The sequence below is a fragment of the Giraffa tippelskirchi genome, chromosome 4, assembly GCF_054371585.1.
Source record: "Giraffa tippelskirchi isolate mGirTip1 chromosome 4, T2T-mGirTip1v1.2.pri, whole genome shotgun sequence".
In the NCBI taxonomy this organism is placed as follows: domain Eukaryota; kingdom Metazoa; phylum Chordata; class Mammalia; order Artiodactyla; family Giraffidae; genus Giraffa; species Giraffa tippelskirchi.
In genome coordinates this window covers 123,011,441-123,023,883 of record NC_137278.1, presented here as the reverse complement: position 1 = coordinate 123,023,883, position 12,443 = coordinate 123,011,441, and the positions used below count along the sequence as shown (strand labels likewise).

General features: G+C 35.7%; 1 long non-coding RNA gene across 1 annotated transcript in view; it reads left to right on the top strand.

Annotated features, from left to right (window-relative positions):
* Positions 1-1,784: 1,784 nt before the first annotated feature.
* Positions 1,785-12,443, top strand: part of LOC145546660 (uncharacterized) — a 46,883-nt gene continuing 36,224 nt past the window's right edge. The window contains exon 1 of the long non-coding RNA XR_014083130.1: positions 1,785-1,833. This is a non-coding gene — a long non-coding RNA (uncharacterized LOC145546660). The remainder of the gene's footprint in view (positions 1,834-12,443) is intronic.

The following is a 12,443-nucleotide window of genomic DNA, read 5'->3' as shown; positions in this document are numbered from 1 at the left end:
ATAGTTATATTTTAAATAGCAAGGAGGAAATAAAGGTAAAAGGGAAATTCTCAAGAGTACTATGAGGTAACTAGTTGAAGAAATAAAAAAATCAAACAAGATACCCTTTTAAACATCAACTGGATTTTGAATTTGTATAAAAACAGTGAATACTACTATAATATAAATAGCAAAATGAAAGCCTAATAATATAAAGCATTAGATATGTAACTTAAATTTCCAGAAAATACCAACCAGCAATTCTTCTGGGAATGTTTCATGTGGTTAAGCAATGACTTTGAATAGGTCTTCATATTTAGTCAAAAAATTCAGTCTTTTCTTGATGTCAAAATTTCAGAGGATTATGAATCATTTCAGATTTACAAGAATTTCAGAACATGAATAAAGAGGTGGAAGAAAAATATCTCTAAGTTAAATCTGGAAGAAGCAGCATTGGTTGAGGTAGGAAGGAGAATGACATGAAGAAGTTTCAAGTTTTGCAAAATATTATTTGCCAGTGATAGTAGTTGGCTATTGTTTGCTTATACAGAGACTGAGCAGGGTGATGCAGGTCTCCTTCTCTGCTTGAAAAAGTTATAGCCCAATAGTGAACCTACTTCAATGAGTATACAATAAGAATTTTACTTAACCCTCATATTGCAAAATAGATGTTGTACTTGTAAAAATGGATACAGAGAGAGTTTTATTTTGTAAAATAAGTGGTAGAATTTTCATTATAGTCAAGACTAGCTACTTGCAAGACTAAGATTTCTAACCAATGCACCAAGTCAGGGGTCAGCAAACTGCAACCCAAGGCCAAATCCAGCTTCAGCCTGGTTTCTTCATATGGTCCATGAGCTAAGAATAATTTTATATATGTAATCATTTAAAGGTTAAAAAAATAAAAATAATAATACTTTATGGAAAGTGAAAGTTCTTTGAAGTACAAATAGGTGACTGTGGCCAGAAAGCTTAAAATATTTTTTTTACAGAAAAAGTTTACTGGCCACTGCACAAAGGCCGGCTTCCCAGGTGGCACTAGTGGTAAAGAACTCACCTGCCAATGCAGGAGACAGAAGAGACCCAGTTCGAGCCCTGCATAGGGAAGACTCCCTGGAGGAGGGCTTGGCAACCCACTCCAGTATTTTCGGCTGAAGAATCCCATGGACAGAGGAGGCTGGTGGGCTCTTGTCCTTAGGGTTGCAAAGAGTTGGACATGACTGAAGTCACTTAGCAAGCAGGCACGCACAAAGACAACTCAAATAGTAAAGAGGATTTCTTCTCTGGTGTATTGTAATCCAAGGTATATGCTCTCATGACTTTAGAAAATTCTTGAAAATAGGAAAGCAAACTAAATAGCTTTTCAAAGAATTTCTAAAGTAATTGTTCTTTGTGCTTTTAACCCCTGAAGATATGTATGAAAATTGGAATGGAAACCTGGTGTTTCTCAAGTTACAACACAATAGAAACAGCAAGGAACAAATAAACTGGGTAGAACATATGTCTGGATCAGTGTGTGCCCAAATCATGTAGATCACCTTTTATATTCTATAACATTAAGCTCTAAATTCACTTTTTTAAAAGTCAAACAAAAATATAAACCTCAGGTTGATATTTCTGAAAAGAATTTAAATAAATTTATTTCCAGTAATGCTATCAGTGCATTTTCTTAAAATGAAGTACTGAAGAACTCTACCAAAGAAATGAGTGAAATAAAAATTCATATACCTAAGGCTCTCTTTCACAACTTGTAATAATATCCTCAGCTGAGTACTTGTAATAGCGATCCCTGAAAATTACTCAACACCCCTTCAAGTAGTGAAGCAGATGATTTGGGGGAAGATGGATGGAAAGGTAACGTCTCTTTGCTTTCTTTTCTTGTTTCTTCATTTCAGAGACACTGATGACTTCTCTTCAGCATATTTGTCTCTTCCTAGAGGGCTCCTACTCCTTAGTTTTTATGTGTGTAAATTCTTTTGCAGTTAGACATTGTGCAGATTCCTACTTTTATTAATCACTGTATTAAAAGAAGCATTTAATATTTGAAAAACTCTTGGGACTCCAGCCAATAGTGTAACACTTATTTAAACAAATATAGCCTGCTGTTTTGATGTCAGTTTTCTTTTTCCATTCAAAAAATAAAAAACAACCTCAAGCTCCTTTCCATGACCACCCTAAAATAAGCAAATAACTCTGGAGGTTAATGGAGATAAACATGGTAATAGGCTCTGACCTTTTAGAAAAGAATTCATCCTACTCAGTCAATTAACCATGATTTCTATTTCATTAGTAGTTTTGGTTTAAATAGCTTAGGAGGCAGAAAGGGAATATTTTTAAGAATATCGGCTATTTCATTCTGACGACAAAACTGATTTCCGGTCTCTGATCAAACATTCTGTAAATCTACACCTTGGCATAATATTACTTATAATGTGATAAGTGAATAAAGGAAAATGATTTCTGATTAGGTGGAGACTGGGGGAAGCCATTAGTGGTTTCAGTAGTTGAAGTTATAAAAGAACCAAAAAGTTCTGTTTTCCTGTGACTAAGAGTGGATGTCTTGAGAGGTTCAGGAAAAGTTCACATTGCCCTTGAACAAATATGTTTTCCACATTTCATTGCCAGAATGTGGAGGAACAGAAGGCCAGAAATTAGTGAAAAATTCTGACCTCATTTTGTTTCTGGACTACCCTAGAGTAGGAAGTACCGAATCACCCTGGAGAGACTAATGCTTTTTTCCTGTTGTTTTTGCCAGAAGTGAAAAGTATTTTGCATAACTCTATGCCTAAGCTAACCAGAGACTCTAAAATTTTAGATTTCTTTTCAAACTCTCAAAGGCTGATACATTTTCATATATTCAATTAAAAACTCAAATATTAGAAAAAGTAATACATGAAAATTATAAGCTGATTATAAGATATGTTATTCATAATGAAATTAACATGATTTTCCCCCCAAGGAAAATGGTAACCAAAAGGTATACTTTTATTTAGATTTTAAAATATAACTCTTTCCTTGATCATTAAGCAATGCTTAATTTGCCCTGAAGCAGATTATGTTAAATTTAAAAATCTTTGCCTAACTACAACATAAAATTATGTGAAAACTAAACAGTCCATTTAAAACTAAGTTAGGAGGTGCTGAGATATTTTTAAATTTTCTAAATTTCTGGATTGACTTATGTGTGTGTATATATACATGTATATATATATACATATATATATACATATATATATATAATGTATGTATGTATGTATTTATTCATTCATTGTCAGTCATTTACAGCAGCTCTTTTATTTCCCAGAAAATATTTTCAAATGAACATCTATGGGCAATCTTCAGCCATGGAGTTCACATTTTACCTATTTTGTTATTCCAATGCACTAGACATTTTAAAATATTTTCATGACACAGAAATTTGTACTATTGCTAGGAGTTAAGATATAGGTGAAAAAATAATACTGATTGGGTTTCAAATTCTAGCTTTCCTACTAATTAACTGAATAGCTTTTAGCAAGTAACATATCTTCTCACCCTCAGCTTTCTCATCATGAATATGGAATAATAATATATTTTTTGGCTGTTATAGATCTTAAGTGAAGTAATCTACAAAATGCTCAGCATAGTATCAGACCTGAAGTATGTGATTCATAAATAGGGACTTCTCTATTTTTCTTTATTTTCCTTTCTTTTCTACACCATCTTTATTCTTGATCTCCAAAATGAATGATGAGAATAACATTTATCTCATAAGCCATTATGTCTATATTGCAGGGACGTAGTCTTTTTGTGTTTGCAAATAGCTAGCACACGGTCTATCAGGGTCTAATAAATTGTAGAATAAATGCTAAATGATCTTTATGCATGTAGATGCAGCTCAAAATTCAAGTTCCAAACAACCAGAGGTTATTTGGGACAGACTATTATCTCCTTTACTATTTCAGAGATTGCTATTTCTAGTTAGACTTACAGTTAACAATTAAGTAGTCTTATGTTGTTCCAAAAAAATATCTCACTATGGATAACTTGCCTCCTAGACTATAAACTCCACGAGGTCATTCACTGCTTATTTTGTTCAGTAATTTATTACAAATATTCCTATCCTTTAATACTGCTGTCCCCAACCATTTTGGCACCAGGGACTAGTTTTAAGGAAGACATTTTTTCCATGGACTGTGGATAGAGGGGATGGTTTTTGGGATGATTCAATTGCATTACATTTATTGTGCACTTTATTTCTAATCTAATGCCACTTCTGATTCAGCAGGAGGTATCAGTCCTCAGCCAGTCAGTTGGGGAGACTTACTTTAATAGAGACTCACTAAATAGATGTTTAATTAATGAATAAATAAACTTAGATTAATTAATGACTAAATGAAAAGCTAAGATATGCTATGGGTATTTGATTTTCACAGTCTATACCTGTGCAAGCTGCTGTGTTATTTTGCCAGAAGTTTTACTTCAACTTTTGCCTAGTTTCCCTTACTCTATGGAGGCTACTTGCAAATACTATTCAGTTCACCCCAGGAGATGTACAATCTTTAGGTTTGTACTAAAATACCCATCAGGACAAAATCTCAAGACTATTAGCCAGCATTCAGGCTTGACATTTACCATCCTGTGAAACTCCGAAGTCATATTAATAGAAATTAACAATGGACTTAATGTATTAACTATTTAAGGCCTAGAACCTAGTCCTTTAAAGGATCAGACAGCTTTCTGAAATTATATCTAAGAGTTATACAAACAATGATTAGCTAACTACCTACCGTGAGGCATCCACTTGCTAAATACATTCTTATATTAATATTATCTTATTTAATTTTCAACCCCTTTATTAGTATGTGTATTATGTAAATAGGGTAGGATTCTAACCATCCTTTAAATCATGATAAATCTGACAATAAGGCTCTGTCCCTTAGATGCAGCCAAAACTTAAATTTGAATCATTAACTTATTCCCTATTTCCCATTCAGATTATTTGAGCTCTAAGGGCCTTTTGTTCATACTGAGTTACTCCTTAGACATCCATTGTCCAAGATCATAAAGTACCTTGCTGAGCACCAATGCTTGGTTTATGTCTACGTTTCATGAGCAAAGCATAATTTGTTTGTGCTGGAAGTCAAGTGCCGCCTCCAGTAATATGTTGTTCCTCCCACTTCTGTGGGTGCTTCAAGGCTCTTGGTCTGCACTGTTCACAAGGCAGTGAGCCTCTAGCCCCTGCGTTGGAATGAAGAAAACTTTCCTCCCCTTTGACCATTTCTCCCTCTTTCCTCTCATCCCTATAATCTTATTTTTAAACAGCTTCATTTTCTAAAAAAAGAAAGGAATATTTGAGGCAGAATACACTACACAGACTCTTCTAAGGTGAAAGAGTACAAAGTGTCTGCCTGTCTTGCTCAAACAGAGGGAATTCAGAACAAGAACAAAACAGAAATTGCTGTTTTAGCGAATTAACCTACGACTCGACCATGATACTCATTGGGAATTCAGAGCTAAGCAGAGGGTCTCTCCAGATACTACATCTCTTTCTTAACCTACAAAAGAAGCCCATGGCTACTCAATTTAAAAGGATAAGCATTTGCGGCCTTTTGACCTTTCTCATACATGAGGAAAAGTGAGGAAAAGAAGGGAGAAAGGGCTTCTGAGGTGCAAAATAAAAAAGGAAACACACCAGTGACAACTGTAGCCCAATCTCCTTGATGTGGAAAACATTGGCAATGGAAAGGCAAATTCTTCTTTTTTCTCCCATGTGTCTACAACCAAAGTAGTATTTCAACATCATTTTCAAGTTTAAACCTCTACTTAGCATAGTTGAGCATATGCTCTTTTGGATAAACCAAACCCCAATAATGTATACTTATCCTAGGGCCAATGACAACCTCATATTCAGAAAAAGAACAAAAGGAGAGACAGATAAAATGAACTGAATCTGTAGTTAGGGATTCCTGCTGACATGTCAAGAGTTCCACGGACCTATTGTTAGTGATAAAGTCTGGTTTGGGTACAAAATTTAATATTTATCCCCCATTCTACAGATATATATCAACCCCCTCAGAAATAAATGAGGGAGAGCAAAATAAAATAGTTTTTTAAAATGAATATTATAATTAAAATTTTATGTAGCTCTTTAGGTGGTTCAGATGGTAAAGAATTTGTCTGCAAAGCCGGAAACCTGGGTTCCATCCCTGGGTCAGGAAGATGTCCTAGAGAAGGGCATGGCAACCCAAACCAATATTCTTGCCTGGAGAATTCCATGAACAGAAGAGCCTGATGGGCTACAGTCCATGGGGTTGCAAAGAGTTCGACATGATTGAGCGACTAACACTTAGTGCTATAATCCGTGCTCATTAACTCAGTCCTATCTGACTCTTTGCGATCCTGTGGACTGTAGCCTGCCAAGCTCCTTTGCCCATGACATTCTCCAGGCAAAACTACTGGAGTGGGTTGCCATTCCCTTCTCCAGGGGATCTTCCTGACCCAGGGATCAAACCCACGTCTCCTATGTCTTCTTCATTAGCAGGCAAGTTCTTTACCACTGAGCCACCCGGGAAGCCCCTTAGCACTATAATATATGTATTAGAATGTTTAATTTCTTGTTTTTAATCTCATTCATTGTGTATTCCTCAGATAGTCCCTTAAAATTATATTATTCTTAGAAAAAATGATGTAAGGATATGAGGGTAATTTTTTAATATTTAAAATTTCTTTGGATGTACATGTTCCCTCTAAACATGTAATTCCATTTATTCATATTTGTACAAGAAGTTTGACAACATCTTAGCCGGCTTAATCACTCTGATCATTGGACACAGATCTTATAACAATGTATAACATCATCATTATCTTATATTTAGTTCACACCTACAATAAATGTGGATCTATATTAGTTCTACATTGTTTTAATAGAAGTAAGTTAGGTAAATCTCTGTCCTCAGACATTTAATAGTGAGATAGGTAAACAAGACCAATAAGTACTATGTCAGAGGGGTGTGTGTGTTTGTGTATGTGCATGTGTAGCTATGAATATATGATTAATTGAATAATACATTTAGTCTAACTAACAAACTCATTCAAGTTGAATGAATTCAGATGGAATGTTTTGGTGTGTAGTTTTGAATGATCATGCAAAAATCAAGGACAATCTATTTAACAGGATAAGATTTCACTAAGACTTAAATGACAAGAAAAATGATTTGGGACCCAAAGTATGATATATTAAAAGTTATTAGAAAAGTTTGTCAATGATAAAGGAAAGTTAGTTTAAGAAAAATAAAACAAAGAAATAACAGGAAGACATTCAAAGTCAAATGTTCAGTTCAGTCGCTCAGTCATATCCGACTCTTTGCAGCCCCATGGAATGCAGCATGCCAGGCTTCCCTGTCTATTACCAACTCCAGGAGCTTACTCAAACTCATGTCCATTGAGTCAGTGATGCCCTCCAACTATCTCATCCTCTGTCATCCCCTTCTCCTCCTGCCTTCAATCTTTACCAGCATTAGGGTCTTTTCCGAAGAGTCAGTTCTTCCCATCAGGTGGCCAAAGTATTGGAGTCTCAGCTTTAGTATCAGTCCTTCCAGTGAATATTCAAGACTGATTTCCTTTAGGATGGACTGGTTGGATCTCCTCACAGTCCAAGGGACTCTCAAGAGTCTTCTTTAACACCACAGTTCAAAAGCATCGATAATAAAATGAATGGTTAAATTGAGTGAAGGGTTTCCCAGGTGGCTCAGTGGTAAAGAATCTGCCTGCCAATGCAGGAAATATTGGCTCAATCCCTAGGTTCAATTCCTGGATAAGGGAATGGTAAACCACTCCAGTATTCTTGCTTGAAAAATTCCGTGGACAGAGGAGCCTGATAGGCTGTAGTCCATGGAGTCGCAAAGAGTTGGACACAACTGATCAACTGAGCATGTAAGTTGAGTGAAGTTAAGATGGTAAAATAGTAAGAACTGAAAGGAGATGTTGAAAGTATTTGGGATTACTTGATTTCTCAAGTAAAATGGTTGTCATAGGTTATTATAAGAGATTTGTGGCTCAGCTGGTAAAGAATTTACCTGCAATGTGGGAGACCTGGGTTCAATCCCTGGATTGGGAAGATCCCCTGGAGAAAGGAAAGGCTACTCGCTCCAGTATTCTAGCCTGAAGAATTCCATGGACTCTACAGTCCATGGGGTTGCAAAGAGTCGGACATGGCTGAACGACTTTCACTTCATAAACTATTAAAACCAAAAGGGACATGGGGATATGTTTTCAAGTGAAGAAACCACAGAATTTGAGATGCTAGTGTTTTTGCAAAAAGGCATATGTAGAGGAGATTTCAGAATGCAGACTTCCCAACTCTCAATTACCTCCAAATATTCAGTAAGAAAGGAACTGGAAAAGCAAAGCAGAACTTTCTGGAATGTTGAACAGAAGCTATGTGAATAGCTACTGTGAAGCTATGAACCATTGTATGTGGAACTTTACTTTTTAGTTATGATAACAGGTAAATTTCCCAAAAAGAAAGTTGTTACTTAACTCTGAATAAATGGTCCTCAGGCCATTTATGTTCACCCCAGGCCAACCAATTTCCCCTTTGACCAGATGGACACAGATTTGCAGACAGCCATGGCCCATGTGGTGTGGCCCAGTGCCCTTCCTTCCTCCTGTGTCCCTGCTCCTCTCCAGTGGAATTTGGACTGAGATACAAGTATAATCTTCCAAGTTCTGTGCTTTTCTTCTCTCAGGCAAGAAACCAGGAAAGAATTGTTGAATCAATTATTCAGCAAGTTTTTATTGATTTCCCTGCCTACTCCAATGTTTGTGGTATCCTCTATCCCATTATAGCCTCATTTTTAAACCTACCTTTGGAAATTTTGGACTGCTAACTTTCCCATCCTTCTTTTGCATTATGTCACAAGTAAAGCTTACCATCAAAACTGGCCATTGTGATCACATCTCTAACTAAAAATTCAAAGATTTCCACGGGTTATAGCCTAAAGTTCAGACTACCTGGCCCTCATTGACCAGGACCTCTTGTTTTTCTTTAATCCAATATTTAACCATGGTCTCTTTCTCCTATAATCTATAATCTCCTAAAATTTTCCCAACATTTTTCCAAATTCCCCAAAACAAATAGTACCTATGTCTATTCTTAATCTCAATATTTATTATATCAGTTATACTACATTTTTTGTTTCTCACTAACGGCAGGAGATTTATCTTTTTTTTTTTTTTTTGGTGTTGCTTAGTTCTGGGGGCATGGCTACTTATGTACACTGATTATCACATTTCTTTTCTGAAATTTTCTTATTTGTCTCACTACATTTTGAATTCTTGCAAAAAGACAATATTGTTCTGTGTCATTTTTGTATTCCAAGAAGTTAATCCAATATCAACTACGTGGTTTTAGTCACTAAATTGTGTCCAACTCTTATGACCCCATGGACTGTAGCCTGCCAGGCTCCTCTGTCTATGAGCTTTCCCAGGCAAAAATATTGGAGTGGGTTTTCACGCCCTCCCCCAGGGGATCTTCCCAACCCAGGGATCGAATCCATGCCTCTTACATTGCAGGCAGTCTCTGACATTGCAGACGGATTCTTTACTGCTCAGCCACCAGGGAAGCCCATATAGAAATGGTATAACTGTTTGCTGAATGTATTAACAGATAATTGAACACTAGACTCACCCACTGCTATTGCTCAAGCATTCTGTAACTACTCAAACTACTCATCTGCTCATTGATTTTTATTCCTTTCTCTTCACCTAGTAAAATTTTCTTCAGCCCAGTGTTAGTCACAATGCAAAGTAATTTTAGCTACTTGAAAAAATATGTGTTAAGTGAATGAATGAAAACTTCTGTCAAGTCAAATTCTGCTTTCTCCACATAGGATGTCTTGATTCCCACCTAGAAGTAGTTTCTCCCTACCCTGAGTCCCCCAGAAACTATTTTTGAGGAGATCTGTTTCCACAAAGTATTAATGCAGTGAGTGAAGATGTTAGTCATCAAAACCCTTTCTTCTCTTGTGTAAGGAAAGATAGATCTCTGCCAAATAGCTTTGGTTTAGGGGATACCCATCCCAGTCCACATCTGCTTGAGTAGCTATTTATGTCAGATGGAAAATGGAAATTTAACAATATCACTTAGTGACTACGTGCATGGACTGTTAATACTCAGTGAAAGTTAAAAGCCATCAGAGTTGGAAAGAATTTAGGCTGGCAATGGTAGACAAATGTGTATATTTAGTAATACAATCAGGCCATGAATAATGACCATTTGGAATCTGTAAAAGTCAATCAAGTCTTTGTAATATGTGAGGCAGGGAGAAATCATGGCGAAAAGCACAGTGCAAAAATGTTTACTTAAGTAAAACATTAAGTAAAAAATGCAATAATAATAAATGAAATATCAAGAAAAATCTTCTTGATTATCCTAAGTAAATATGTTTTAACTCAAAAATGGGAGTTAAAACCCAATAGCACATCCATTTCACAAAATTTTGCTAAGTCAGAGAAAATGAACTTTCAAACTTAAAGTAACTGGCTGTAGAAGGGTTGGCCACAAATATGCAAAGAATTTCCCTTTCAGAAGACCATTTTTTTTTTCATATCAGGGCAGTTCGGTTGCTCAGTTATGTCCAACTTTTTGCGACCCCATGGACTGTGGCATACCAGGCTTTCCTGTCCATCACCAACTCTCAGAGCTTGCTCAAACTCATGTCTATTGAGTCGGTGATGCCATCCAACCATCTCATCCTCTGTCATCCCCTTCTCCTCCTGCCTGCAATCTTTCCCAGCAGCAGGGTATTTTTTAATGAGTCAGTTCGCATCTGGTGGCCAAAGTATTGGAGTTGCAGCTTCGGCATCAGTCCTTCCAATGAATATTCAGGGCTGATTTCCTGAATATTTTTTTCATATTGTATCTCAATTATTCATACAATTGATTTTATCTCCCCTACCATTTTGTCTATTACTATTTTTAATGCAGTTTATCACGTGCTTTATTTTCAAAGTAAAATAAATAATACATAAAGTATAGAACTCTTTGAATTCCTCTATTCTCTTCCTGGTCATAGTGTCTTTTCCTTCTTTCTGGGTATATTTACCATCATAAATATGATATATATGTTTCCTTTCCTTTTAAAATATTGCTGCATACATACCTATATGTAAATGAATGTTTTATATCTCTCTCTAATTTTAATGCCACATTTTTAAATTCAAATTATATTTTAAGATCTATAGTTTTTAAAATCAAGTACTATGTACCTTTCAATAGCTGGGCAGCAAAGCATCATACAAATATAACACATATTATTTATCCATTCCATTTTCCTCTGGGGAAATTTGGCTTGTTTCCATTTTTTCCAACATTAAAAGTAGCACTGCAGACATCCTAGCATATATCTTATGCAAATGAAGCATATATTATTTTCCAAGAACTTTGTTGCCTAATCTAAATTAATCTTCTCACAAAGCCTAGGAGAAATACTAACATTAACATCTCGAAAATTAATATAACAAAAAAGGTTAGGAAACTATCAAATTCACACAACTAGAAGAAAGGAGATGGGATTAAATTTTCATTTATTTCTATTGAAATCACCTTGCTTATTTGTTTACATACTATTGTCGGTCAGACTCAGCAGATTATAAGTCTCATATAGTAACAAGGGGGATTGATTTCCACAAATAAGTACTTGATAAATGAATGAACAATTGAACAGATGAATGAATAAATGAATGAATACAATATCTCTCCTGCAGTGGCAGAGATCAAAGAGTAAAAGAATTGTTACCTGCTCTGGGGCCCCTGAATGAGTAGGTCTTAATTTTAAGCAATTTCATGTGCAGAAAAGCCTAGGCATGCTCTTCTAGGTTTGACTCCTCATCAGATGTCTATCCTTGCTCGATGCTTGCTCAATCTGGGAATCTGGGGATATATACTGGGTGAGCAATCTTTGAATCATATCAGATGAAATACAGAGAGCTGGCAGTTTGTGGCTGTGAAGAAGAAATCTGGAAAGTTCAGTGGCTTACTATAATATTTTTGCTCATTTTGAAAACTCTGGAAAAAGTAAATTTTCAAAGTTACAGCCACAAGTTTCATGACACACCAGGCTCTTAAGAATGACTAATTAAAAAAATATGAATTGCGGTGTCTTAAGCAACAAGAATAGTCCTGAATCTTGGAAAGAGTTTAGCAATCCACTATCGTTAGAGTCATTGGCAAAAATTTTCCATTTCTTTATTCTCTGCCGTAAACATTAGATAAGACATGAGGAAAATTTTGTGAGCATTCTCGACACTCAGGGATGTTATCAGCACTGCATTTATTGCTACAGAATTAGTACCTTGAAGCTCACTGAATAACCCCAATTCATATAGTATGATTAGTTTTGTTTGTAAAGTTTTCTAGTTAGCAAAAGTATACAAAGGAATCTTTTTTTTTCTTTTTATCCTTGTTTTAGCAACTTTCTAAG